The sequence below is a fragment of the Falco cherrug genome, chromosome 7 (assembly GCF_023634085.1).
Source record: "Falco cherrug isolate bFalChe1 chromosome 7, bFalChe1.pri, whole genome shotgun sequence".
Lineage (NCBI taxonomy): Eukaryota > Metazoa > Chordata > Aves > Falconiformes > Falconidae > Falco > Falco cherrug.
The window spans coordinates 46043833-46070980 of NC_073703.1; the positions used below are offsets into that span (position 1 = coordinate 46043833).

At 47.4% G+C, this 27148-nt stretch overlaps 1 long non-coding RNA gene across 2 annotated transcripts in view; it reads right to left on the reverse strand.

The window, feature by feature from the left end:
• The window catches only part of LOC114018032 (uncharacterized), a 42492-nt gene extending 16462 nt beyond the window's left edge, over positions 1-26030 (reverse strand). For both annotated transcript variants that reach the window (XR_003563421.2, XR_008733196.1), the window contains exons 1-2: positions 25776-26030; positions 7545-7601 (exon numbers count right to left, since the gene is read on the reverse strand). This is a non-coding gene — a long non-coding RNA (uncharacterized LOC114018032). The remainder of the gene's footprint in view (positions 1-7544; positions 7602-25775) is intronic.
• Between the last annotated feature and the right edge of the window lie 1118 nt (positions 26031-27148).

The window sequence follows — 27148 nt, forward strand, 5'->3', positions numbered from 1 at the left end:
TTGGGGTTAAAAAACTGAATGGAATTTGCAGAAATGCAGGTAAGACCTTTTTTTTTTTTTAAATGTTCTCAACTCCAGAAACTGTGACATAGTAAGATAGTCTGCCCCATACTTCAGCATAATTAATACTGAATAGGCCTAAAAAAAGTTGGTAAATATTTATGAAATGAACCATAATTTTCATAGTGTACAGTAAAGCCTGTGACTCAGGAAACCATCTTTAAATTTTTGTAAAACCTACACATATCAAGAAAAGGATCACATTTTGTGTTTATTATTTCTGCTATGGATTTGCATGTACATGTATTTGTGGATATATTCACACGTGCAGATACACATCCATCCAGGCACCCATAAAATAGTCTGCACGCACATACAAAGACTTGTGTATTCACAAATACCAGGTAAAAAAACATGAAGAACTAAAAAATGCACCTTGTATAATTGTTACAATAAGTTTAAACTACTGAGTTATTATCTAAAAAATGTCATGGTTTCTGATACTAGATTTATTATAAAGAGGAAAACCAGAACACACTTGGAGAAATGTTTTTTTTAAAAAAAACGTTAATTTCCCATTTCATAGGCTCTTTATTGTTGTATTTTGTTCAGCATGGCAGTCTGACCAGTAAAAAAAAAAACCAATACTAAAAAAATCAATTGTTTATTTTCCTATCCTAGCTATTTTACCTCCTAGCTGTCATGTACTAACACAAATCAGTTAATTCGGCTTTTTGACATTAAATACAAAATAAAGTCCTTTAATTTAAAAACAAAAGATTTTTTTTCTGTTCCTTCTCAAAAACATACCTTTTTTTTTAATTAAGAAAAACATGGGACTTTAAGAAGTCATGGCCACAGGTCCTTCAGGATGACTTTTAGGGTCACACTTCAACATAACATCCCTTGTACCACAAGCCTGCTGAGCAGAGCTCCCAAATGTTTCAGCTTAGTGATCTGGCACCCTGCTATTTTATGTCACACTATACCCAAATACTTCAGCCTCTTAATAAAACCTAGAGGTGAAAGTGTGGGTGACCTGCCGGTATATGGACTAGAACAGTTTGGTGCACAAATCAGTATTGTAAGTTGGGAATTTTTTTTTGTTGCTCCTGTTTTTCTCATTCGGTTCAATTAGGTTGGCCTTTTCCTACAACTGCACGATGAAAACACATGCATATGGACATACACAAACAATTATTTACAAAAAATCTCTATAAAAGTGTGGTATACATGTTAACAAATCCTATTTTTGTGTAGTAGATTCTTCCATCCCACCCTTGCTTTCCTCAGTTCATCATGAAGTAGGGAGCGCACGCTCCCCTCTATACCTTGTAACTTCTGTCATCATCTGCAATGTACTGCAGATGGGTAAGGCATTTCTGACCCAGCCACGCTGCCTGCAAAGGCTGCATCAGCCCTGTGCAACAGGCACAGCAGCACACACCACACTAATTTACCTACAAAGCAATTTAATTAAGGCAAGGAACCTTACACCAAACTCCACAGCTGAGAGGAAGATTTCTCACAGTTACATTGACAGGCCCTGAAATCGGCTTCCTCTGCTCCGTGATGAACTCTGTGATTAATCCAAGTGCCAGAAGACAGTGGCCAACCTAGCTAGTGGTCACGTCTGCTGAACTGGCTGCTCAGACTCAGGCTCACTACTCTGCCCTCTGCCATGCCTCCCAGTTTTCACGTCCTGTGTTCACCAGGAGCGTTCATTTTGTATATTGTAGGAAACAAGGCAGGAGGAGCAGTGTAGCAGGGGAGTCAGCTGCGGGCCCTTTCCACAGACAGGTGTCCATAGAGGTGGGTGAAAATCTGGGGGAAACAGTGGAAGAAAAACAGAGAGACAGTGCATGTATGCCTGAGTCAGGACAAAGGTGAAGGAGGAACAATGAAACAGAAAAAAGGGGAAAACAGGAAATTTGGAGGGGAAAAAAAAAAAAAAAAGGTGAGGGGTAGGGACTGAAAGAGGAGAAATAGGAACTGTCTTGCCACGTTCACATCATGAGTTGCATTTAGTCATTTCTCTACCTGTGCTGTATCATACTTCCCTAGCAGATGTTCCTGTGAGGGTAAGGAGAGTGACTGAGAAGCATTGCTTTGATGAGGGTGAGTCTGGGAACCAACAGTAGACAGAATTATTTTTAAAAAAAAAACTGTGGGTCACTCTGCTAATTCTTTTCTCTCTTTTTTTTTTTTTTGCCTTCTTAAGTCCTGATTTGAAAGGTTACCAAATACATTTGGTTTGGAAAATTACCAAATACATTGCCAAAAAAACAACGCTCCCCAAAGCCATGTCAGCTCTCCCCGTACTTTAGGATGTCCCTCCCTTTATACCTCCTTGAGAGGAAATTAAGTTCCTCTTCCAACCAGGAATTCTACCTAGCCCTATGTTTGGGACACATGGGCTGGAGACTCTCTGAGAAGCAAGAGGCCGCACAAGCAGATCTATGGCAAAGGCCAAGAACTGTGCCTGGGCAGGGAACCCCTTGCCGCACCATCCCTGCACTGGAGATGTACCAACAAACAGCAAATTAGCAATAAGTATCTGTTTCAATCAAAATTGGCAAACATATTGGCACAGGCAGGAACTTCTAACAGGTATATCAAGATTATTCACGTTCTCTGAACAGATAAATAGCTTATGTACATTCCCGGTCTTTGCCTTCCTGCCTGCCCTGCTCCTACTGGTTTTCTCCTCTCTTAAATCACAGGCCGTTTCTAATGTAACAAAACAGCACAAGAACACATGCTGAAAATTAACTAAAATTTAACAACATAATTAAAGAGATTTAGAAAGGAAGCCAGAAAGTGATAAGAGACCTGGCATCAGCTTGCCACTAAGGACATGGGCAGCTATGCCTGACATGCAGGATTTTAGCAAGTCACCCAGCCAGGCTTTCCAGACAGTGAAAGGCAAGGGCATTGAGATGTTTCTGTGTTGGCTTTTGTGTCTTGCTTTGGATGCTTGTAGTTCATGGTATTTATGTTAAATTAATACTGCTGACTATATATTCTGTATATTGAGGTTAAATAACTGATACTGTCATGGCTGCTGGCCACTTCTCCCCAACCCTTCTACTAATTAACTGGCTTTTTTCATCTTTACTCCTTTCCCAGGAAATGCTGACATTTTTTGGGGAGTGGACACTATGTGTCATTCACTCAGCACAAGATCAAAAACACTCTCTTCTAAACTGCTTCCTCCTTTCCCCCCTTTCACTTTTGCTGAGGGTGGACACCAACATGGGCACTGACTTACACCTGTACAGTTGGGACTGTAATGCAACGAGCTGCACAACACCACATGTTTTTTCAGGGTTTGTCCCGATTCCTGTGTTGGAAAAGAACCTCATTTGCTTCAGTAAAGCTATAAGCTCAAGGGTGCAGTGGGCACTGATTCAGTAGTGCTTTCTGCCTCCCACACCGATCTGGTAGGACTGTTCATATGAGGGCAGATAATTCAAGGGGGAAAAATGGAAGAATCACATCCCTTAAGAAAACTAGATGTATTATCTCCATAGCAGTTTCCCCACTGCTTTTTTTTTTTTCTTCCCCTATCAACCGTGCACTTATTTTGAAAATGCATCATTTAAAACAATCAAATTCCCAAAGAAATTTTTTTTTTTGCTATTTCCTTTTCCAGGAAGGTTTGCACACAAACTGAAAATGTTCAGGTTTCCCAGGCAGTTGAACCTCATCCGCTTGGGCAGAAGCCCATGATAGCTTACGTTATTTAGCATGGCATTATCCCATACTGTTTACTTACAGCTCACTGAAAATACAGGATGATGGAACACATTTTCCTGGGCACACCCTGACTTTATTCTTAGTAAATTGTTTACTATATTCTCAGCCCAGAAACTCACATTACTCCAAGCCCTTTTTAAAAAAATATGTGCCCAACTGAAGCGGTCACTTTCAGCTGTGGGGACAAATTGACAATAACCCTTTCAGTACCTCCACTGGCTAGCAAAGGGGGCAATTTCAGAAGATAGTCTGGCCATCTACTGGGAGACAGAGCTGCTGCAATGGGAGAGCAAGAACAGGAGGAAAACAGGGATTTGCCAGATTCAGAAAGCTTTGGGGATGGGGGAATCCCCTAAGAAAATAAATGGAAAATTAAACTTATGTCCCTTTTCCTCCTGCACGTCTCCCATCTATGCCAGCTTGGAAGAGAACAATGTCGTTCCTAGACATTAGGGCTAACAATGCCATAACTCAGCAACGTTGCACAAACATAGCGGTCCCATTTCGCCTCTGGCTGGATTTGAGGGAATCATTCCTTTTCTCCTGAGGAGGTTAATGCTGCATCCTGGTGACCAGCACGGGTACCATTGGTACTGGAATGCACATCCTTATGACTGCACTTACAGCTCAGCCCGTGCCTACCTGCACAGGGACAGGAACATGGGTCACAGGAAGCACCTGATCTGTGCTAGAGGCCATACTGTGGCCATGCAGAGCAGACAGTGTGTACCAACCCCGGGGAGGTTCTACCAAGACTAAAGCTGTATTAGAAATGAGACTCATGCCATGCTGCTACCATGACGCATTTTTCCATGTGCAAATACCATCACTGATAAAGCATCTTCTGTGATCCTTCCAAACCCATCCGATCAACAGCATCAAATACACTTTAAAACACAGGTGTCACTTCTTATTTTTTAAGTGGAAACTTTGAGTTTCACAAGGACAAGTTTTGCAACTCTCTTCTACAAATCAGGAAGTTTGAATATCCAGAATTAAAACAAAATGCTAGGAAAAAATCCATTTTATATTCACATATATATGTATATTGTGTGCATGTGTACATGCATGTATGCAGCCAACCCTGTGCCGCTGTACATTATTCTGAACAACACTAGGTCACTTATACAGAAAACGGCCTGTATTTAAATAAGGTGCAACTTCTCCCTGCTCCAAACAATATCCACAGACAATGCTGCAGGTCCAAACGCATCTCTTTCCCTGTTATATTTACAAAAAGAAATGGATTATATTTACAAACAGAAATTAAAGTGAAACAGCATAGTCTCATTTCAGACTGTTTGGCTGCTGTAGTGCTCCTCTCTGAAGTTTGATAAGTCTACACCCTGTATTTTCCCCCAGACTGCTTATCACGTCTGCAGTACCATAAATCTGCTAACCTTTCCTACAACTGCTACTGCTAATTAGGCTTCATCAGGGTTTTCACTCTTACACTCCCTACATTAAATAAATGCAGTGCCAGCTAAGCATGCTGTAAGAACTGCTAACTGCATTACTGGTTATCAGAGCAGTTCCAGTGGTCATGCTAAACAGGTGATAATAACAGTGGGAATATTTTGGCAAAACAGGCCTGTGTGACACTGCCAGTGACTCAATAAATGTTACTTAGCATTCCCTAAGTAGTCCCCATAAAATATTTCACAGAAAGGAAGAGAAATAATAACCTTTTGTCCTTGGGGGGTGGGGGGTGCGATGACAGCGGGGACAGGGGATGATGACACTAACCAAATTAACTAGCCAACCAGCCCTCACTGAACCTGGGGTACATCTAGTGTTATAAAAGACAAAAGGTATTTAATTTAATTTTTAGAAAAAGGCCCTCCAAAAGTATATTTAAAAAACACTAGCATTTCAGCAAGAGCTGATAGTTATTGAAAGCTACACAAACAACCACCACCACAAAACTTGCCTGAAAATATAATAATAAAAATAAAAGTTAATTTACTTGTGTCCTTTATTAGAGCGATTTCTATAGCCAGAAATGAGATGGCAGCATACCACAGCTAATGCAAATATTATAGCCAAATGTATTTGTGGTGACAGATTTAATGAGAAAAAATGAGAACTGATATGCAGATGATCTGTAAAAGATTCAAATACTAATACAAATTGGGGGGGAGGGAGGGTAGAAGGAGGGGAGCGTAAGAGTGTTAATCATTATTTCATGAGGCCCATGTTCACAAAGCATTTTTTTACAGATGGTTGGAGGTATTCCTCAACCCTTAACTGACAGGAATACAGGAGGCTCAGAGGCCTTAAGCAGCAATTCTATTCATAGGCCCTTAGCCTTTATATAATTGTATTAAGCGCAGTAACAGACGTTAAATTAACATGCACTGACCCCATGCTCCTAGCTATGTATGCCTTGACCTTTTGAAAAACCTCAAGAGTAGTACTAGTTTAATATTTGATACGTCCTCTTTTGGGGGAGATTAAATGCTGGTATAGGAGGTGTATGTACTTGAGGCCCTAACAGGCCCTTTCCGTCTTTGGCTACAAGGATCTGCTTTTCTTTCCTATCTTCAAATAAGCAGAGTTTGTCTATTTTGGTGGTAAACTAGCTGATAGCAGTAAAGTGCTGCTAAGCTTTATGGGGCCTAATGAAACATTTGACCTAAGTCAGGTGGCAACTGAGCCCCTAACCTCTGAAGACATCTGCCCATAATGGCAGCTGTCTGAAGGAAGACATTTTTGCTGTTTTACAGCAAATCTTACCTCACAATTTGTGGACGGATAACGGATGTTGAGAAATTAAATGCCAAAATGAAACGACAAAAATGGGCGTGCAAAAAGCCTTCCTATATATTTTATTTACTCATAAATGGAATTTAAAATTCAAAATACAGTAAATGTAAAGAGACTTTGCTGTAGTTACTTATCTATAAACTTTTGATTTTGTTACTGGAACATATTTCCTCTGTCTCCAAGGTTGCCAGGTCTGGCAAGGGATGATCACTAAAAATGACTGAAAACAACTTATTTCATTGTTTTACTGTAGGGGGTCCCTTCGGCTTTTAAAACGTGGTGTTAATTCATTTACCTCAGTTTTCTACCTCACAATTAGTAGTAGGCAGAAATTGTACTAGCTGTCTCAAGGATCGTGTGTTTAAAAAAAAATAATAGAAGAAGAAATCTACACGACAAAAATTACGAGGATAGCAAATGTTGGACAATGCTTTTAACTGTGAAGTGGGAGAGAGCGTGAAGTAGCAAAGAAGGAGAGATGAGGTAAAGAACAAGGTTTGATGTAAAGAATGAGATTTCAGGCAAAGCCCACTAACTTTTTCCTTCTCTGCGTCCTTACGACGACAGGTTTCACTCAAAACCAATGCGACAGCCTTTTTATATATAATTTATATGAACTTTATGTAGGTTTGCCTGCCTCTTTCAATGCCCCGATCTCCCTTCCACCAGCCTGTGCCCTTCCCTGCACAGACGAGGGGTGGCTGCCTGCACCCGGGGACGGCAGGTGCTGCCCAGGGCCCTGCCTGGGCCGGGGTCCCTGCCTGGGCTGGGGGCTCCTGAGCCGCCGTCTAGTGTGGCCTTATGCAGGGCCTGGCCGCAGCCGCCGCCGGGGTCAAAGGGGAGGGCGGCAGCCGAGGAGCCGGCCGGGGGGCTGCCGTCCCCGCGCCTATCCCGCGTGCGGGGAGGGAGCCCACAGCCCCCGGGTCGGCTCCCCGGTCTCTGTGAGGTCCCCAAGCCCCCACCTTGACGCCACGAAGCCCCGGGAGTGGGGGAGGAACCCGCTGCGCCGCTACTCTCACCTGCCTGCGGCCCTCGCTGCTCCCGCGGTGCCTTCGGCCTCGATGGCACGGCCGCACCTGAGGGGAGAGGCAGAGGGAGAGGAGGGTTAACCGGGCCGGGGGCGGCGGAGCCGCTGCCTGCACCCGCTGGGGTCTGTTCTCCTCCCCGACTCACCTGGCTGCGACTAGCCCTGGTACCCGGGGGGAGAGCGGAGACGGGCTCACGGCCCCACCCGGCCGCCCCTTTCACCCGTGGGACGCACACACACACACACACACACACACACACACACACACACACACACACATACAGCCCCAGCGTGGAGCCCCCCCCAGCTGCCCCAGGCCCGCAGCAAAGGGCCGAGCGCCCCGGCCCCGGCCCAGTACCTCGGGGGAGGCGAGGCCGGCCCGGGACGGACCCCGGCAGCGCCAGGCTAGGGCCCGGCGGGAGGAGGAGAGGGTCAGGGCGGCCCGGAGGGTGCTGCCGGGGCTGGGCGCCCGGTGGGCAGGGGCAGGCGCGGCAGCGGCCCGGCTGGCCCGACGTGGCTAACTCTGCGGCTGCGGATAGAGACCTTGGGGGCCGGCGGGCGGGGTGGGGGACAGGTGCCCCGTAGGGCTGCGGCGGCGCGGGCCCGGCGGGGGGCAGCCCCCGGGCAGAGAGGAGCGGTACCCGCTCCCGCTCGCAGCAGCAGCCGCCGACAGCATGGCAGCAACAGTTGGCTGGCAAGGTAAAGAGACGTGGAGCTGCACCACCGTGGCTCGGATTTCCACTAGAGCCTGAGCTGCCCCCCCACCCCCAAATCACGCCTGGTTTCAATCCTCTTGAGGGACGACGGTAGGCAGGGAAGAGAGAGGATGCTTTTTTAGCCTTAGCTTGGCTGATCCCTCTTACCACTTCTCTTTTTTTTTTTCCCCAAGTTCCCTCTAGTACCTTGTCTCTCCCTTTAAAACATGCTCACATGAATAAAACCCCCGTAAAGAGGTTTGCTGGCGACCGGAAAGGACAAATGTATTTTTTTTCTCTAAATAGTAAAGGATAAATAATTATGAAAATGCGAGTCTAAGTGAAAGATGCTGTGACCCTTCCACCTTTGTTTTCATCAAGCCAGCCGGTGCTCAAGCTACGTGTCCTGAGCAAGAAAGAATGGAGGGAGGGGAGCAATGAGGTGCTTTTCCTTCGCCTTCTTCCCTCGCCTATCCCTTAGCTGGCCTTTTACTCTTTTCTAAAGTGCAGGCAGGGCTTCAAAATCTCTTTTATCTCTCGAGAAATGTTAACTCTTAGCCTCGACTGTGGTCCTCGCCCGATCTCTCCAGTGCAGGGTTCTCTGAAGTGCAAGATCAGCCCTTTCTCAGCCGGATCGCTCTCCGTGCTGCTGTCGGGGGAGCAGAGGGGAGAAGCCCTTCTAGTTTCTAACAGTTGAGGCATTAGATTGCCCCCCCACCTCCTTTTTATTTTACAGCCGGGCAAACCATAGGCCCCTGTGTTGCGTCAAGCGACCACTCTGCTACCAACTTGCTGCTCAGATCTTGTCTCTTTCACGAAGCTGATCTGCACGGACAGATCTGCTCTTAATCGCTCCTTCTTTTGGGGGGTGGCAAGCAGGGAGGATTTCTCTTTGCTCTTTATTTCTTGCCCACGGAATCCGGGCTGGTAATTACTGCAAAGAGAGGGAAAATGCAGCTTCCCCAACTCCTGCCTGAGATGCTCTCAGTGCTGTGTGCATGCACAAGGCAGTTTCAGAACCAGAGAGCTGGTGCTGATGCTGCTTTGCTCGCTTGCAATCACCTCGTCCAAAAGCATCGCCTCGCCTGGGTTTTCCTCCGGATTCTGCCTTTTTTACCCTTTTCGGGGGCACTAGCTTTTGGGGAAAGAGTGATCGGAGAGATCACCGGACTGCAAGTTGCTTAAAATCAGGTTGGAAGTGGGCAGGGGGGAGGGAGGCGCCTTTGGCAAGCGCTTCCATGGTGCATCTCCTGCTAACTGGGGTCTCCCCCAAACCGCGGCGGATCCGTGCGCCTCCCCCTCCTCCTCCCTCCCTATTATTTATGGGGTGATCCCAGTAAATCCCACCCTCCCCACCTCGAAATAAGCCGAGGCTCCCGATTACAAAGCAATTAATGAATCGCTCCGAATATTTTTTTCATGAATTAATCTCGATCAACCAGGACATCCATATTTTTTAAACACGGCTATGCCCTGAAAGGAGGAGGGGAGGGGGGAAAAAGGTGAGGGTAGGAGAACTTTTAGGAAGTTTTATTCTATTTTTATTTTTCCATTAATGAAATAAAAGCCACCATACATTTATCCGAATAAACGTGTGATCTGCTCCGTTAGGCAAAAGTCGATTAAAAAGTTAGGCTAGTAGGCGACGGTGAATATTTGAACGTCTCGGGGACCAAGCGGAGTAGGAAAGCGGGGAAAGGGTGTTTATTTCTCTCACTATATATATCTAGGGAGACACATATATACACTCACAGCGGGGGGGGGGGGTGGGGGCGGGTGGGGGGTCGGGCTGGACGGGGGAAAGGGAAAGGTGCCAGGAATTAATAATAGAAGCCCACAGAGTCTAGATAAGTCCAAGGGTCGGCGATCGCAGCTGCTGCTCCTTCGGCGAATGCGCCCTCCGCGAATGCTTTTTGGGGTAAGGGCTTCCCGGGTAGGTAGTTATGTACAGCAAGCCCAGACCGCAAAAAGATTCGCGAAGGACAAAGTCTCCCGCGGCTTCCTACATCCATGCATCCGGTTGCCACCATAACATCCACAGGACCCACGGGCGATCGGCTCCGCCATCCCCCGCCACGCCGGGTCCCCACCCCCCATCCCCACCAAGTCCCGCTCCGAAAACGCCGGACCCCGCCGGGGCGAGGTGCGTGTGTGTATATGTGGCGGGGGGGGGGGGGGGGGGGGGGGTGTCTCCCGCCGCACCCCCCCCTCGGCGGGGCCGGCGGCGCGGGGCCGCGGGAGCGTGGCGGAGCGCGGCGTGTCCGCGGCCCCGCTCGGCGCGGAGGCTCCGGCGCTGGGCACGGGCGCTGCGTAAAGAGAAAACTCTCCCCCCTGAGCGCTAAATAAATAGAGAGCAAGCGGGCAGCTCATTGGTGCGGGCTAAAATCGTCACCCACCAATCAGGCAGCGCCTCACATTGCCTAGTTCGGCTTTTTTTTTTTTTTTTTTTTTCCTTCTTTTTTTTTTCCCCTTCTTTTTTTTCCCGAAAGGGGGAGAGGAGAGGAGAGCGGGAGGGAAGGAAAGGAGGAAGGGAAGAAGAAAAAAAAAAAAAAAAAAAAGCGCCCTCTCCATGCTTAATTAGTCACCGAACCTGCGACGACAGCACGTCCGAGAGCGCGGCCGGGCCAGCCCGCCCGGACCCCCCCTCACCCCCAAACCCCTCTCCGGGAAGCCGCTGCCAAAGGGGCGCCGCTAAGCTAAGGACCAGCCCCGCCGCCGCGGGCCCCCCGGCGCGGAGCCGCCGCTCCCCCCGACGAGAGCGCCCCCGGCCGCCCGCCACCTCCCGGCGGGCAGCCGGGGACACGGGGCACTCGCCGCCGCTCCCTGCTCCCACCGCCCCCGTTAACGCGGAGAGCCGGCCGACCCCGGGGCGCGACCTCCCCGGGGCGGCGGGGGGGCGCGGGACGCCCCCTCCCCTCCGCTCCTCAGCGCCGTAACACCGTGCTGGGCGCTGAGCCGCCCGGCCGCCGGCAGGGACACCCGCCCGGTAAAAGTTTCCAGGACATGTCACCGAACTCCAGAGGTCTTGTGCTGCAGCCTGCGGGGGGCCCGCGGCAGCGGCAGCAAGGCAAACGCACGCCCTCGCCGCGTGCCTCCCGCCCGAGCTGGGGCTGGGACCCGCAGGGGACCGGGGGGGCACTCGTACCGCAGCCCGAACTCCAGAACTTGCAAGTCCGCCGCTGACCCGCGGCGGCACCGGGTCCCGCGCGAGCGGCGCGGGACACCCCCGCGAGACACCCCCGCGCAGCCCAGCCCGCACCGCCGAGGCTCCCTCCTCCCGTCCGCACCGACGCCGCTGCCCGCCGGGCGCACGACGCCCCGCGCCCCCCAGCCCCCGGCCAGCCCGGCGGCGCGGAGCGGAGCGCAGCGCAGCGCGGGGCGGGCAGGGCGGCCGGGGCAGCGCAGGCAGCAGAAGTTTGAAAACCCCCAGCACTTACCTGGCGGGGCGCGTCCCTGGCCGCTCCGGGGAGTCCCGCGCGGGGTGCAACCGTCACCAACAGTGTTTTGGTTTTTGGGGGGTTTGGTTTTGTTTTTTGTTTGGTTTGTTTTTTTGGGTTTTTTTTCCCAGAAAGCCCAAAAGCAAAGCGTCCCTTCCTCCAGGTATGTATATAAGTTACTGTACTGTGTGGGAGGGTCACGATCTCGCTAGGTGCAGAAGATTCCCCAGAATTAACCCCTCCTCTCCCTTCCCCTCCTGCAACTTGTTGAGGATTTTATACACACACGCGCGCAGGCACGGGCACACGGGCGGGCACACGCACACACACACGGACGGGAGAGCAAGGAGAAAGCGAGCTCCGCGGAGTCCGGCTGCCCCCCGACGCCGTTGTGATTGGATGGTCTTTTCATGGAGAGGGGACGTCTCAAGTCGAAGTCACGATTTCTCCTCAGTTTGGAACCATCTGTGACTGGAGCCATGACGCAGCCAGAGCACATTACTCACTTTTACAGTCACGACTTGGAAATCCGTGCAGTTTCCAAGCAAAATTACACCGCCACCATTGAATTATTTAATAGGATCCAGTTAAGGGTAATCTTATGCATTGTGCCAAGAGAGGCAACGATCTAGGAGGGGAGGGCTGGGAAGGCGAGGGAGGGGGCGAGGAAGGAGGGCATTTCTTGTTTCTAATGACTGTTTTATAGAGATATATTAAGAGTTGCAATGATTGGCTACACGTGTCGTAAGGGGATTTTTTTTTTCCTTAAAAAACCAAACAAACAAACTAGATAGCGGGTCCGCTTGTAAATACGACCACGCAAGCTCGGGGAAGGGACGGTTTAGACATTAAGGGCAGCCGTGGGCGGAGTACCATGCTGTGAATTCAGGCGCTGGTATTTGATTAATTGCAAGAAATGATGTCTTTTGTATGCCTAGATTAGAGCCATTGCATGCGGTCTTGGCCGGGAGCTGCTCTCACCCCCCAACCCAATGTGCTGTGCTATACTGATGTTCATGGCCGCATCATGCCATTGTCTGCAGGATCCGCAATTGTTGCTGGGCTTTGTGTGGTAGGTGCACCATTTTCTAAGCTTGCTTTTACTGCGAGGCTGTGGCTAAACGTGCTTAGGGGAAAGCTGCTTCCTCGGCTATTGTCTGCCTTGTGCTTTTTCCACCCCTTGCAGGTCTGAGTCTGCGGCTCAGCCCCCCTCCACGGCCGATTCGGAGGGATACCATTGTGCGGGATAACGGGGTGGTGCATGTGAGTACCGGACGGTGTATCCGCGTCTCTTCTAATGCAAGCTGATGACACGTCTTTGCTAGCCGGAATGCCTGCGAACCTGCATGCTCATAGCCTAGCGAGAACTTCCCCGGCTCCCAGGAGCGATGGGGGGGATGACGGGTGTTCGCAGCACCGAGGTAACCCTGCATATCTACTCCGTACACACCACAACAGTCCCCCACTATTTCGCCTCTAATTCAGTCATTCCACCAACTCATCTGGTGAGGATATGACTAAGGACGCGAAGGACGGGCAATAATAAAACTAGATACTCGCGCACACACGGTCTGCGGAAGGTGTGAGCACCTAGAGGGGAAAAATGAGGTGGGAGGAGAAGGGGTGAGTCCAAGTAAAGCAACCTATAGCCTCTTATTTTGCGGAGCACCATCATCAGGTACAGGCTCTTTCAAACGCACGGGCGGGAAGGGCAGGCGGCACGGCGCGGCGCGGAGGGGCGGCGGCGGGGAAGCCTCCGCGGGAGAGGCGCTCCCGGGCGGCGCGGAGCGGCCCCCGCCCGCCGGGCAGCGGGGCCGGGGCCGGGCGGCGGGTTCAGCACCGGGGCGCGGACAGCTCCGGGCGGCCGCTCCGCGGGGCGCGCCCGGCCCCCGCCGCCCGTCCCGCTCCCCCCGGGCCCCGCCGGCGGCCCGGCCTCGCCCCCCCTCGGAGGGCGAAAACGGGGAGGGGGGCGGGCAGGGAGAGGGGCTCAACAGCGCCGACGGAGAGAGAGAGAGAGTTGCAGCTCGCTATTGATTCAGAGATTTACCGACAGGGTGATTCCCCTTTCTGCAAGAATTCCCTGTCTCTGGGCTCCGAGCATGCACCAAATTCATTATGTAGACGAGTATACCCCTCTCGCTTTAGAAGAAAAGTAGAAAGGAAGGGGGAAAAATGAATCCAGGCATGCATAAAATAAAGACAAGACTCACAGCCGCTCTCTGCAACATGCACAGGAAAGATCACTACTTACCCAAACGGGAACTCCTCGGTTAGGGGAGGGAGGGGGGACGGGGGGGGGTGGCGAGGAAACCGGGGGGGGGGGGGGGGGGGAATCCAACAATTAATTTCCAGACAGGAGTTGGAAAAAAATACTGCGGTGATGTCCAGGTTTTCTTCCACCCGCACTCGCTTTTTATACAAGTGCAACCCTCTGTCTATTTCTGGAACGCGATCAAAACCCTGATGCTATTTTTAGCAGGTACTGGGGAAAAAAATCCACACACAAAGGCATTTCGCTGGAACGCTACGTCCAAAACATTAAATGTGCATTAAGTCTGCTCCCCTACAACACAACCACCCCCAACCAGGCACCCCCCTACCCCAGCTTCTTTCTGCACCACCACTCACAGTTGCCTCAGGTGCATCATTGCAGGGAATTAAAAAAAAAAAAAACAACCACCAAAACCCAAAAAACAACCCACACCAAACGACCCCAACTGACCCGCCTTCCATGCTGTCCTATTGCACAAACCCCTAATCCACAGTTGTATTGAGTCTGTCTCTGTGCCTCTGCCTGTTGCCTTGCAAGCATTATTGTGCCTGTCTTCTTGCGGTGTCTTTATAAAGTGGGGCTTTGGAAAAAACACGACCACCACGCACCCGTTTGCCATCATGCACAAATGTGGATTTCAGGCAGGGATGCTGGCTTTGCCGAGAGACAGAGATGGTTTCATGTAGTGAATTGCACCCAGCACAAAGAATGGTTGTTGTTTTTTTGGTGTGGGTTTTTTTTTTTTTAATTCTCTCCTCCCCGCCCAGTGCCTTTCCCCCCTTAAAAAAATCCTTTGTTTGGAGAATAAAGGATCTATAAATATATATATGGGGTAAAAAAGGTTGTGTGTGTGTTTGCGTTCTAGTAATTCACTACGAGGGGGAACTGGGGAAAAAATAGAATCATTAGGGCTTGCAGGCTGCAAGGAGCCAGCCTGAGACTCCTTTGCAAGGCTGCGTCAGTTATCAGCTATTGACGTCACGTTCAGATTCTCCTCTTCAGAGGCTCTAGTTCATCATAAAAGATGTCTGTGCTTAGAGCTTTGTGCTTGCAGTAAGGCACTTCAATTCGAGGAAAAGAGTTAATTAGCAAGCCCCATATTTTGTGTTGTGCAGCTCTCTATTGAGTTGCACAAAAATCCTGAGGGGTGTGCATGTGTGTGTTTGTAAGAGAGGGAGAGGAGGGGAAAAAAAAAAAAGGAATATGCGCCGGGGACAGGGAGATATTTCTTAAAAAAACACATATATATCCCATGCAGAAGCACAGGCAGGGAGAACAATCTGCATAGCCAGACCTTGCAGGAACACCCCCACCCCCTCGCCCTTCTTGTGATTAGCAATTTTAACAAAAAGCAATTTGGATAAAAAACTCAGGTTTCTGAATATTTGTAAGGCAAACAGCTTGGGGGTAGCTGAATCTATTTTAGCATCCTTTCTTTCTGTCTCCTCCTCTCCGCCCCCCCCCCCCCCCCCCCCAATACGACCAGCAGCAGCAGCTAGTCCCCCCTACCACCTTACACTTGTATTTAGCTACTGTAGCAAAAGACAGATATTGATAAAACTAGGATTAATTCTGTATATTTGTCAGGCAAACAGCCCCGTCTCCTAGAATGACGCAAATAACAGATTCTATGGCTCTGGCTTTCTATATTCTGCACCCACGCACTCTGCTTGGTCTCCCACGGAATCAGCTACAGAGAGCAATGATCCAGATTATACAGAGACAAGGGTGGGGGAAAGGGAGAGAACATCAAATGAAATTGCAATTAAAAATTATAATGCTGCTATAGTCTGTACGCAAATGGCTAAACCTGAGCTTGCACAGGGGCACACAGACACACACGCTCGCCCCCCTCCCCGAGCCCCACCCCACCACCCCCCCCCGGCCCCGAGCCCCCTACCCCAAACCCAGGCATCAAAAGCAACCAGACAAAAGAGAATTGTCTGCTGACAAATGCGACGTTTATCTGGCCAAGAGAGGTATTTCCTTTATGCACCACACCTTTCCCAGCTGCCATTAAGCAAAACACATCTCTGAAACGACCTCGCTCGCCACTAAGGGTGTGAAGAGGCGACAATTAACACATGCAGCCGGGGAGGGGGGGCTACCAAGGAGCCCTTCCACGGTCCCAGAGGAGCTAATGAGGACCCTGAAGAGCAGGTCGTCTTCCCTGTCTCCCAGACAAAGGGACACAGCTCTTTCTTAATACGCCTAAAAAAAGGCAAACGCAAAGGGCTGTTGCTATTTTTAAACACATCTCTCATTTGTTGGAAAATGGCACTTAAAGCATTAAACAATCTCCCCACCCCCCGGGGACAGGGTCAGACACACATGCCAGCACCCGAGGGGAAGCCAAGGTTTATGGGACCGTCTCTTCCTCAGGTGAGCACCAAGAATCCCCTGCTGTGCTCTGCCCACCATCAGTCCACTTCACACCTCGCATGAAAAGACAAGCAAAATGCCAGGGCAATCAAGAAGACAGTAAGTTATTTACTGTCTAATCTGTACACACACATTTCTTATTTATTAACTCGCTTAATTATTACCAACTTCTTCCGCAGACAATGAATTTCCTAATGTCAATAAACTGCAATCAATGAGGTAAGGCTCTTTCTGCCTCTCTCTCTTAGCCAGATGATGCCATTGCCAACTACTGCTACTGCAGCAGCACCCGGGGAGGGGGGCATCACACACCTATACAAGACCACATCTAGGCACTGCTAAGCTTGGGGAGATAGATCAGGCATTTAAAATGATGACACGCACTCTCTGGTAGAAGTGAGCAGGCACATTGTCATTCACACATCTCCGCACACATCAGCCATGAACCCATCTTCCCAGGACTGGGAGAGGTGTTGTGCGTCAGACCTGGACCCCCCCCCACACACACACACGTTTTCACCATATACACCTGGAAAGCTGGCCTTTACAGCAGTAGTAGCCCAGAAGCCAGGACACGAAGAAATACCACAGTAGGGAAAGACCTTATACCAAGGACAGATCTTGTCATCTCAAGACTCTAGGCAAAGAACCACACGTGAAACATACCTTCTCCGAGAGCTGCAACAAAGCTCATCCTGGATGAATAAAAAGTTAGGCCGCACAGCAGTTTAAGGATGGAGGCGTGCACACCTCAAGTACCTTCTGCCACTCAGACCCAAGAGCATTCAGACAACCCACGGACTACTGTGGAAGGAGGGGATGGTCATCTTCCCTCTGCCCTCCCACACATACCTAAGAGCTTTGCATTTCTCTGTAGTGTTCACCAGAGGAAAGCTCTTTAGCTTTTCACTATTGCAAAGAAAAGGTATGGGCATGGTTGTGTACAAAGGATGATGTCTGTGGCAGATCAGGAGCAGACATAGTGGCAAGCCCTGCAGCTCCTGGACCTCAGGCCCTCTCAAGCCAGCCAGATGCCTGGAATTCCCTCCCTGCTGCCCTTATTGAGCAGCTCCTTGCAGTCACATCTGTGTTTGTTGTTTTTTGGGGTTTTTTTCCCCCTAAACTCTTTAATCTTAGTGAAAGAACTAAATATTTTTGCCAAAGGGTTTGTTCTTCTGGAAGATTTAGCACCATCTTTCAGTCTCAATTTCACAAAAGCAGCCTGCCTCCTCCTTTGCTGTCCTCTGCCTCTCCACCCAAATGTCTCATCTCCACCTCAGCAGAACCATCTCCTGTCTTGCCTGTCTGCTGCTAAAGGCTTGGTTGAAACAAAGTCCAGTGCCCAGGGAATCTCTGGATCAAAAAAAAAAAAAAAAAAAAAAAGAAATGGAAACCATCCAAACTGGAAAGAATGTTTGGCAGGCGATCATGTACCAAACAGCCGTCCCCACTTCTCCTGATCATTAGAAGCACTAAAAGGAACATTTATCTTCTATCTTGATATTTTAGTTATCAGCAACCTCCTCGTTTCCAAACAATTAAGCCTCCCTACCAATGAAGTCCTAATGAGAGCAATGAATTCTGTATTTTTACCTCCATTCAACAGCAATACTGCTGATACTGGCCGAAGCAGCAGAGTGCCCATCAGCTGCAGGTATGTGGCCTTTCACTTAGAGCTACTGGAGATGCCAAAGCGGGCAGTGCAGTCTCCAATACACACAATCTGCATATCAGACTGTCCTCACCCTTGGAAATTTCCGTTCCAAACTGTGCCCTGCTGGACAGCGGCACACATTGGGATACTACTATTAGTCGTTGTAGTAAAACATTAGCCTGTACAAAATTGCTGCTCAAAACAACTACAATCTGTCACCTAGAAAGTAGTTTAGTTTGCAAGTAAAGCTGTTTTAGTGGTATTTGTTACTTGTTTGGGTTTTTGATCCAGCAAGTTCAAGGCTCCACCTTTTTCTCATTTCAGCCTGGAAGATGGTTTTCACTTCTCTCTTCAGGACAAGGATCAGCCAGAGGGAGCAGCTCAAAACAACGGGAAAAAAGCCTAACAATATTTTGCTGTAGTTCCAGAGTTACCTCCTCAGAGCCTTGGAGTTCTGCTGACCTGTGAACCATTCATTAATTGCTATATTCTCCTAAGCTAGTCTTACTCCCACAAATAGTTAGAGTCTAATCTTGGCCTAGTTCACCTGGGCAGCTGAATGACATGTGATACATTCCAAATATAAGGAGAACGGAAGATGACCAGAAACAGAGTGAAGTGCCACCAAGATATAGCATGAACTCACAAAAAAATTCATCTTTTTGAATATAGTTAACCTTGTATCAGGGCAATTGATAACTTACACTAGTTAACTCTTGTTAAAGGAAATTATGACACCCAGAGGAAAGAGCAATCACACTGAAATGGAAATAAATTAGAGCAATATCTATTCAACGATCTACTGGCTCTTATAGGTTGCAAAGTATAAGCTAGTGAAAGGACCTGAAGAAGAGTAATTGCTAGTTAAAACAGAGAATCAGGATCTAGATATTCCTCTTCAGATCACAAATTTGCCGCAACAAGTCTTGATCCAAAATTTCTCATGGAAAGGCTTTTTCCTTGAATATTTTTGAGGTTCTCCTCAAATATCAGGTGAAGTGCCCATCACTTTATGCTTGGTTTATCCACCCATGAAACAAAGATAGGACAATACCTACTTACCTAACCAGGATGTTCTTGAAGATATCTATAGCATTGAGATAATCAATAAAAGTCATCAGTAAGAAGACAGCAATATTATAAATAATCAGAGAGATCAGAGCATACAAGGAAGCACAAGGAGGAAAAAAGTGCTTTTCCTCCAACATCAGAATAAGAGGCTGTGCAGTATGTTAGTAAAGAAAATCTCACCTGTGTCAGAAGATCAAGGACTTATTATGACTTCGGTTTATGGAATGTTTGGAGAATCTGGATGCATAGACCAGGAAACCAACAAAATAGACAACTCACGTGCTAATGTGATCTCACACAGATTGCGTTGATAAACACTTTGAAGAGTTTTGGGTTGAAATGCCAGTATACCTGGGTCGCTTTGTTATCTTTAGCTTTTCTGTCTACATTATAGAGATATATCATGTCTGTAATATATAAAAGGATAGAAACTGGATCTTCTTCCAATGGCTGCAAAATCAGACCCTAGAGACATACTTCTGTGTAACAGGGATGAAAAGAAGAAAACCATTAGCATAATGAAGCTGGTGGAAAAAGAGTACTAAGGTCTTGATCTTGAGGATGACATCAAAAGAAAACCATACCACTTTTTAATGAAAGTTGAACCTATGGAAGAAATACAGTGAATAGGCATCATACTTCAGATATAAGGAGCATAACCTTTGAGGAATCCTGTTATAAATTTGATGAGCCTTTACACTAAAATTTGATTTTCATTAGCCTTTAAAATGGAACTTTTCATGAATAAGACCCATGACCTTTAACGTAACGTGAACACATATCTGGCAACCACCTTAAAGAAAGAGTTATAAACAAGAACAGAAGGATAAGACAACACTTTGAGGTGTATTATACAGGATCTTGTACTGGTAGAAAAAAAGAGAAGGCAGTGATGAAGAAATGCAAAAAATCTGCATCAGTCTTTACCTCAAGCTAGCCAGTATTACAGCCAATGGGAGAGAATGGGATATGGAGTGGGGTGATATTAAAGTAATTTAGGAAGAATTTATTTATTGAGATAATAGAACATGAAGCCAAAGGATCCAATCAAAGAAAAAAAATCAAGTACTCTCAAGGAAGAAGACAGTGGAGTGGAAAAAGAAAATACATTCCTTTAACTACATTTCATAGATGGTGAGATGAAAGACAAGGTGAGATGCCTAGGGTTGGGAAGACATGGCCTTGTGAACTCTTATCCTGACCTATGATGCTCCTGCAACACTATTCTTTCCTAATTTATTTTCTCTGATTTGTTCTTCCTTATAGTGTAGTTCAATCTGTCTATCAAAAATTACAACACAAAAAAATTGCTACTCAGCCAGCACATCCAATGGATATTCAAACAAGGACAGGATGGCAATTTTATCAGTCACTTCTCTACTTACCTTTTGCGGCAAAAAAAAATTATCTCAAATTCACACCATTCAGTAGTTCTGGCATTCCTATCTAGCTAGAGCCTGAACTTCCAGAAAGCCACATTCAGTAGGGCAGAAACATCTGGCAAACTTGTTACCAATAACATCAGGGAAAATTAAAACATGAATGGAGCACAAGATCTAGATCACATATGACTTTTTGTCTGAACATCTATTTTTATCACGAGTTAACATTTATGCACCACATGCTAATAGCAAGTTCAACCCTATAAATGGCACCAAGATCCAAGCTGTTTCTGCTTGGATCCAAGCTGTCTTTGCTGTGCACAGTTTACAAATTAAGTCACTGGTTCCCTGACTGTGACTGGCAAACCATCAGTGTGTACAGAACTTCTGGAATTCCCAGGAGGACCAGTTGGCCAAGCAGCAACAACGGCTTTTATTTTCCTAGCTGCTGAATCTTCTATAGAAAGTTACAATACTTCATGTTCTTTTACTTTGCCAAATAAATGACTATGGCTATTGGTACGTGGTGTTATTGAATCATGAATTGCAAGGAGGAAATTCATGTGATTGGACATGTGAGTGGACACATCTATAAGTCTCTACTGTTAAGACATTCTTCAGTTCCCCTAGGGAGAACTGTGACAGCTACTGGACTAACATCTATGACTGAGAAGACAAGACATGCCATGAAATTAACAGGAAGAAAGGCACATTTCAATACTTGTAAGAGTATAGGCCCTTAAGATAGTCTTCAGAAGCACCACTGTGTTGCATACATCTGATCACACCACTCCTATCTGCCAATGTGTGGCCAAATGTGTGCAGTGGAACCATTGTGGTCTTCTCTATTGCATCCCCTTATCACTGGGCCTGCCAAAGAAAGGATGGGTAGTAGCTGTGTCCTTGCTCCTGGCTGTGGCTGCATTTACATTCTCTTAATGTCAGGAGATGTGTATTAATACTTACCCAGCTCATGATGTGAACTGGATGGGGAAGTGAGTATCATACATAACTTACTGAGCATTAACAGAATATCTGGAGATCCATAGATGAGCAACAGAGAAGTGCTGGCTATTATCATATGGCTATAAATGCCTGCTGCAGAGCCAGGTGATGAAACATATACTTCTGCAAATCCCTCACCAATCATCGTTTTGGTGCTGCTTTTGCAGTAATTGCAATTATTGTAGACTATATGAATAGACATACAAAGTCTGAATTATATTCCATGTAATGATTTTCTGAGTAGTTCAAGGTTTGCATATAAAAGCTATCCTGAATTGTTGTTCAAGACTGACAATGAGTACTTAGCTAAATTTAGAAACGTGTTAATTTCTGTTACTTTAATATTGTATCAGTTGATTGCTCCTTACATTAGCAACACATGTCACAAGTTAAACTTTCAAATGGGAGCCTTATTATTATATATTGGCAATCAGAGGTTAAACTCCCATTCTACTGGATGCTGTGCAAACACAGCATCAAAAAGTAATCACGTGGAACATTCTAGCCAGGAGCCAGCACCTGAAAACAGAGGTTGGGGCATTACAATAAAGCTGATGCTTATTCAGGGGGAAAGAAAAGGAAAATAATGACAGATTGTGTCATTGTTACCTAACCACCCATGATGTGGTGGGTACTGTACAAAATAATCAGCAAGACACAGTACCTGCGCCGTGAAGGTACAGCCCAAATCACAGGGCACAGAACCAAGATGGAGCTCCATGAAAATGACTTGTGTCCTGGCATGGGTTTGTATTTTGGAAGAGACGTGGAAAAATTAAAATTGCAGAAAGGTATTCCAGCTATGCAGATCATTTTGGTAAGATCACAGTAAGAGACAGACACAAGTTGATAGGAAGGAGATCTTGGGTAGAACAAAGGGGAGTGGAAAGTCACAGGTGGCAAGAGCAAGATGCACAGCCTCACGCTTACGGTGGGAGTCAACTGGAAGCTGGGGACTAAGCCTGAAAAATGGAAGAAACTGAAGCTTCTACACAAGAATTTGCCTGAATGCATTGCAATAAGGCAAGTATCAGGGGTGAGACAATCTTATCTTATTTGTGATCCTGGTGTTTCAAGGGGAAAAATGTCACGGAGTATAAAATACGCCATGGAGTATATGGATGACTGGAGCTACTCATCTTGCTTGACACTAGTTTTTCAAATGAGAAAGCAGAGGTGAGCTAACCCGGCAGTGAGACTGCACAGGGGTGTCAATGAAGTTTGGAGTGTCTTTCAGAGAGGTCCGCAATGAAATTGAGAGAGGACAATACATCTGTCAGACAGTTTGTGGACTTGTGCCCTCTTCTTCATTTTTCTATAAATTGAAGGTGAGTCCAAGCAATAAACTCTTTTGTTCTTTCATTTATCCACTTAAGAAGTACAATATTTAGCACAATGGAAGCTTGATTGATCAATGGTCATAAATAGCATATGGTGTCTGGTAAAAGAACAAAATATATTTCTACCTTACCAGTACTTTTTGTCCAGTCCTTCTATAGACATAGTTGAGCAGAAGAGAGAGCTTTGCTTCTTATTCCTAGAGTATATAAGACAGCATGGAGTTGCCTCTCTGAAGGCTTTTCATAAGAAAGGGCTGGTCTAGCTGTCCACTTACTATGAAGACGACTGTACCTAGGTCTCTAACAGTACTATGCAATTATTGAGACAATCCGGAGAGGTACTGTGCGAAGAAATGCAGAATTTTCATCTACATGGCTGTCCACCTGACACTCTTAATACATTGCATGGTGGCATATGATACCGTCGTCTTCAATAAAAACTTCATTTTACAACTAGCTTATGCGGCCTCCTTGAGACAAGTGGCATCACAGGACATAGTTTGACATGAGAGAATCATGAGCAGCAGAAGAACATGCGAAGCAAGAGGAGCCTTGGTAAGGAATATCCTTCAGCACAAGCATCTAAACCTAGATAAGCACTTTCAGGCTAAGATCCTGTGTTGATGCAGTCCTGTTCATTGTTGGACTAGAAGGAAATGGAAGTAGAGAGAAAGGACAGGGCAGAAAAAGAGGCAGTGGTTAGCTGTTTCATCGCAGAGAATCCTTGTAGACCTGACATGAAAAGACACAGTATCTGGAATGCTGCAGAAAGGTAGATGAGCTTTGTTCAAGCTGGAGAATTCCCTCTATTGCACAAGCTATGCAAATGTAATTGTAGGCTAGAAAGTGCAGTGACTCATAGGTGAAGTGGATGTGAGAATATCTGGGTTAAAGAGAGTTTGTACTGAGAAGACCATGTGTAGGACCTCAGAAGTTCCCAGAGAAGGGGAAGTGAAAGGAGTTAATGAAAACTCATTACAAAGAGTCATCCTGTCACAGACTGCTTCCTTGAAGGGGCAAGCAAAGAGCTCCTGAAGCTGTTCAAACCTGCTGGTGTTTCAAAACACTCACATATCCAGATCAGTCAAAGATTTGGGGGTGGGGATGAGGAGCCGAGAAAAGAAAACAGATGAAGCCCAAACCTCAGAAAACCTGCTTTTTTGGCAGTAGATGGTACAGGTCACTGAACCAGAAATCAGAGATACTAATGTATATTATGAAGGCACATGCTGGACCTGAACCAGCACCCCCAGGTGATGGACTCCAGCTGTCGTAATGACGTGCAGAGGAAAGAAGAGAGTGGCATTGCCCTATGGTGTTTCACCTCCTGCAGCTTTCACTAATCAGATGACCCTGATGACATGTGCAGCAAGAATCACAGCAATAAACCACAGGATTTCCACCTTTTCTCAGCTGGATAGGCAAATGACAGATGAGGGGTGAACAGATGGCAATCAATAGAGATGATTCAAGGCCAAGCTAACTTAAGATTTCCATATTTCTGTAGGGGAGGTGGACTGATGGTGCAATAGACAGGAGAATTAAGAGACGAGGGCTCTGTAAACCCCGGCCCATTCCTGACAGATCTGCACTTCATGACAAGTGGAAATACTCGCCTGCATGACCAGATGCAAAGGGAAAATGCTGCCTCCAAACCACCTCACTTTTGACTTTCTGCACCACCTGCCATGGCTTTGACTTCGAGTGCCACCTCACACTTCTGAGGCATTTGGCCACCACCCTGCAGTTGTACATCGGGTCCCCTCTGAGGTCAGGCTGCTTCATTGCTCCACTGAGTGCCCTGAGGTTCCTCAGAAGAAAAGGCACTGCACAAGGTGTGGCACATCACTCGCATCATGCCCTGTGCCAGTTACCACACGGTATTAGTTATCACTCTTTTGGTTACACAGAAGTTGAGCAGGGTTCTCTGAGGGGAAAAGGCTTTCCACTGGTTAGAGCAGTCAGTCCCCATGGCTGCTTTAGAAACCTTCCCCTCAGACAGCAAAGACCATCCAACCTTTCCTGATTAAGAAACCCGCTTGAAATTAGCAATAAATCAAACCCACTCTTCTCAGTCAAGACATCTGTTGATAACCACGTCGAGTGCAGCAGCGTTAAAGAAAACCAGGACATGCACCACAGATGGCTGCAGCCAAGGTGGAGACCAAGACTCAGTAGCTGCTAAACCCTGGATTCTCCTGAGCTAACAGGCTTAGCAGTTTGCAAGCCCCCGAGAATTAACTGAGCAGCTTGGCATCTTGGCTTGCACATTGCAGAGCAGCAAAGTTCGGAACATGTAATTCTCTTTAGTTTCTCTATAGATCAGCTATCAGAAATTACTACGTATAAAGATTTCCCTCTACAGGTGGTTAGAGCTTGTAACAGCCTCTCACTTTCCCGCATCACTTTAATTAGTATTTTGTCTCATAATTTACTTTCTTATTGTTTTGCGTATTCCACCCCCCCCCCCCCCCCCCCCGGGCTTTCAATCAATTCCCAGTGGTAGCAAATTCTCTATGCAAGAAATGTCAACTCCCTTCCATCCTCCTTAAGCTTTAACGCTGCTGACTTTGACTGTTTGCAATTAAAATTTAATTTGCAAGCTCATTACCTGAGTGAGTCGATGCCTTCCTTCTCCCCCCACCCCAAAATGTGACAAAGTGAAAGTTGCAGCCTCTGCAAAAAGTGTGTGTGGGGTCTTAAGTACATAGCTCCCTGGCTGCAGTTTGAGCTTGCAAACTAGCATGCTTTCCTGCAGGAACATCAAATACACAGGACACACGACACGACAGCCTAGAGAACTCTTTGCAAGGAGGGGAATGCAATGTTGTCCAGTCTTTTCAAAGGCAAGCAGCAGAACGAAACAGAAAAGTCTGCTTCTTCGAAAAGCATCTAACAACTGAAATCAGAAAACTTTGCAAAAAGCAAAAGCAAAACACCTGCACACACACACACACACGCGTGCACACACACAGAGAAACCTACCTTGCAAAATCTTCTTCACTTATTTTTGTATGCAAAGAAAAAAAAAACACCAAACCAAAACAATTCCCAAACGAAACAAAAATAAATGATTCCCTCCCCTCCAAAACGCTTTTCTCTCTTCCCCACGCCTTAGCTGGATTTCTAGGGAATTTGGGGACGGCTGGGAAGAGCCGAGGGTGGAGGGGCTATATAAATAAACTAGAGCGTTTTTAGCTGTGTATCGCGAAAGGCTGTGGGTTTCGCGTAATATGTGCCTGCACTCTTCCAGGAGAAAGGCAGGAAAAAAAAAGGGGGGGGGGGGAAAGCGGGGGGGGGGGGGGAAGGGAAAAAAAAAAGGGAAGGAAAAAAATGGAAAGAGAGAAAGAAAAAAAAAAAGCCAGTTCGTGTTCAGAGCCTGACTTGGAGATAGGGAGAAGCAGCCCCCCCCCCCCGCTCCCCCGCTCGCCCCCCCGCCCTGCCGCCCACGCACCACCCCCCGCACGGCCGAGCCGGCACCTCCGGAGTGACTGCGCGGGGCGGACCCGCGCCCCCGCCGCTATTTATAGCCCGGCCGCGCGGGCACATGCGTGTCCCTGCCTGCCTCCGTGTGCGTGCACCGCCACGGGAGCGCTGCCGCGGGCAGGTAGCGAGGGTGGGTTTTGTTTTCACTGCACTGCCTCTCGTCACGTTGTTTTGGGTGTTGTGGTTTGGGGTTTTTTTTTTTGGTGTGGTGTGGTTTTTTTTTGTTTGTTTGTTTTTTTTTTTCCGGGGGGTGGGGGGTTGCTTTTGCAAACAGCCCCCGGGTGCGGGGCGGCGGGGGGTGCGTGTGCGGGAGCCGTGGCGGTGGAGCGGGCTCCCAGCCCTTGGCTCCCGGTAGCACAGCCAGTTCCTCCAGTGTGTGCTATTGACCTGCATTGACGTCATTGCGTCATTAGGTCTCCCTTAGAAACACTGACTTTCAAAAATAGTATCAAATTAATTCAACTGGCAGAGAGAAGCCACTAGCTGGAATGAGCCATAAAACTCCAGAATCTTCAGCCTGGCTTTGCTGTGCTGCCCCATCCCCTCCCCGCCCCCCCCCCCCCCCCCCCCCAAGCCAAGCAGGCAGAAATCAGATTGTATGGAAAATACCACCGATGGAACAAAAAAAGAGAGAAAGAAAGAGGGGGGTGTGGAGGGAGAGAAAGACCAAATTAGATTGCAAACCCTAGACCAGCCTCTCTCCCTCTTTCCTTTCTCTCTCCCTCTCCCCTCCTTTCCCTTTTCTGATCTAAAAATATCCCCCTTGCTTGAGCTGACTGCGGTATCTTTTGTGTTGCATCTTTCTGTTTTTAGCTTTTGCATGAGCCATTGAAGGGTGGCCCGCAAGAGATCAGAAGCACAAGATATTGATC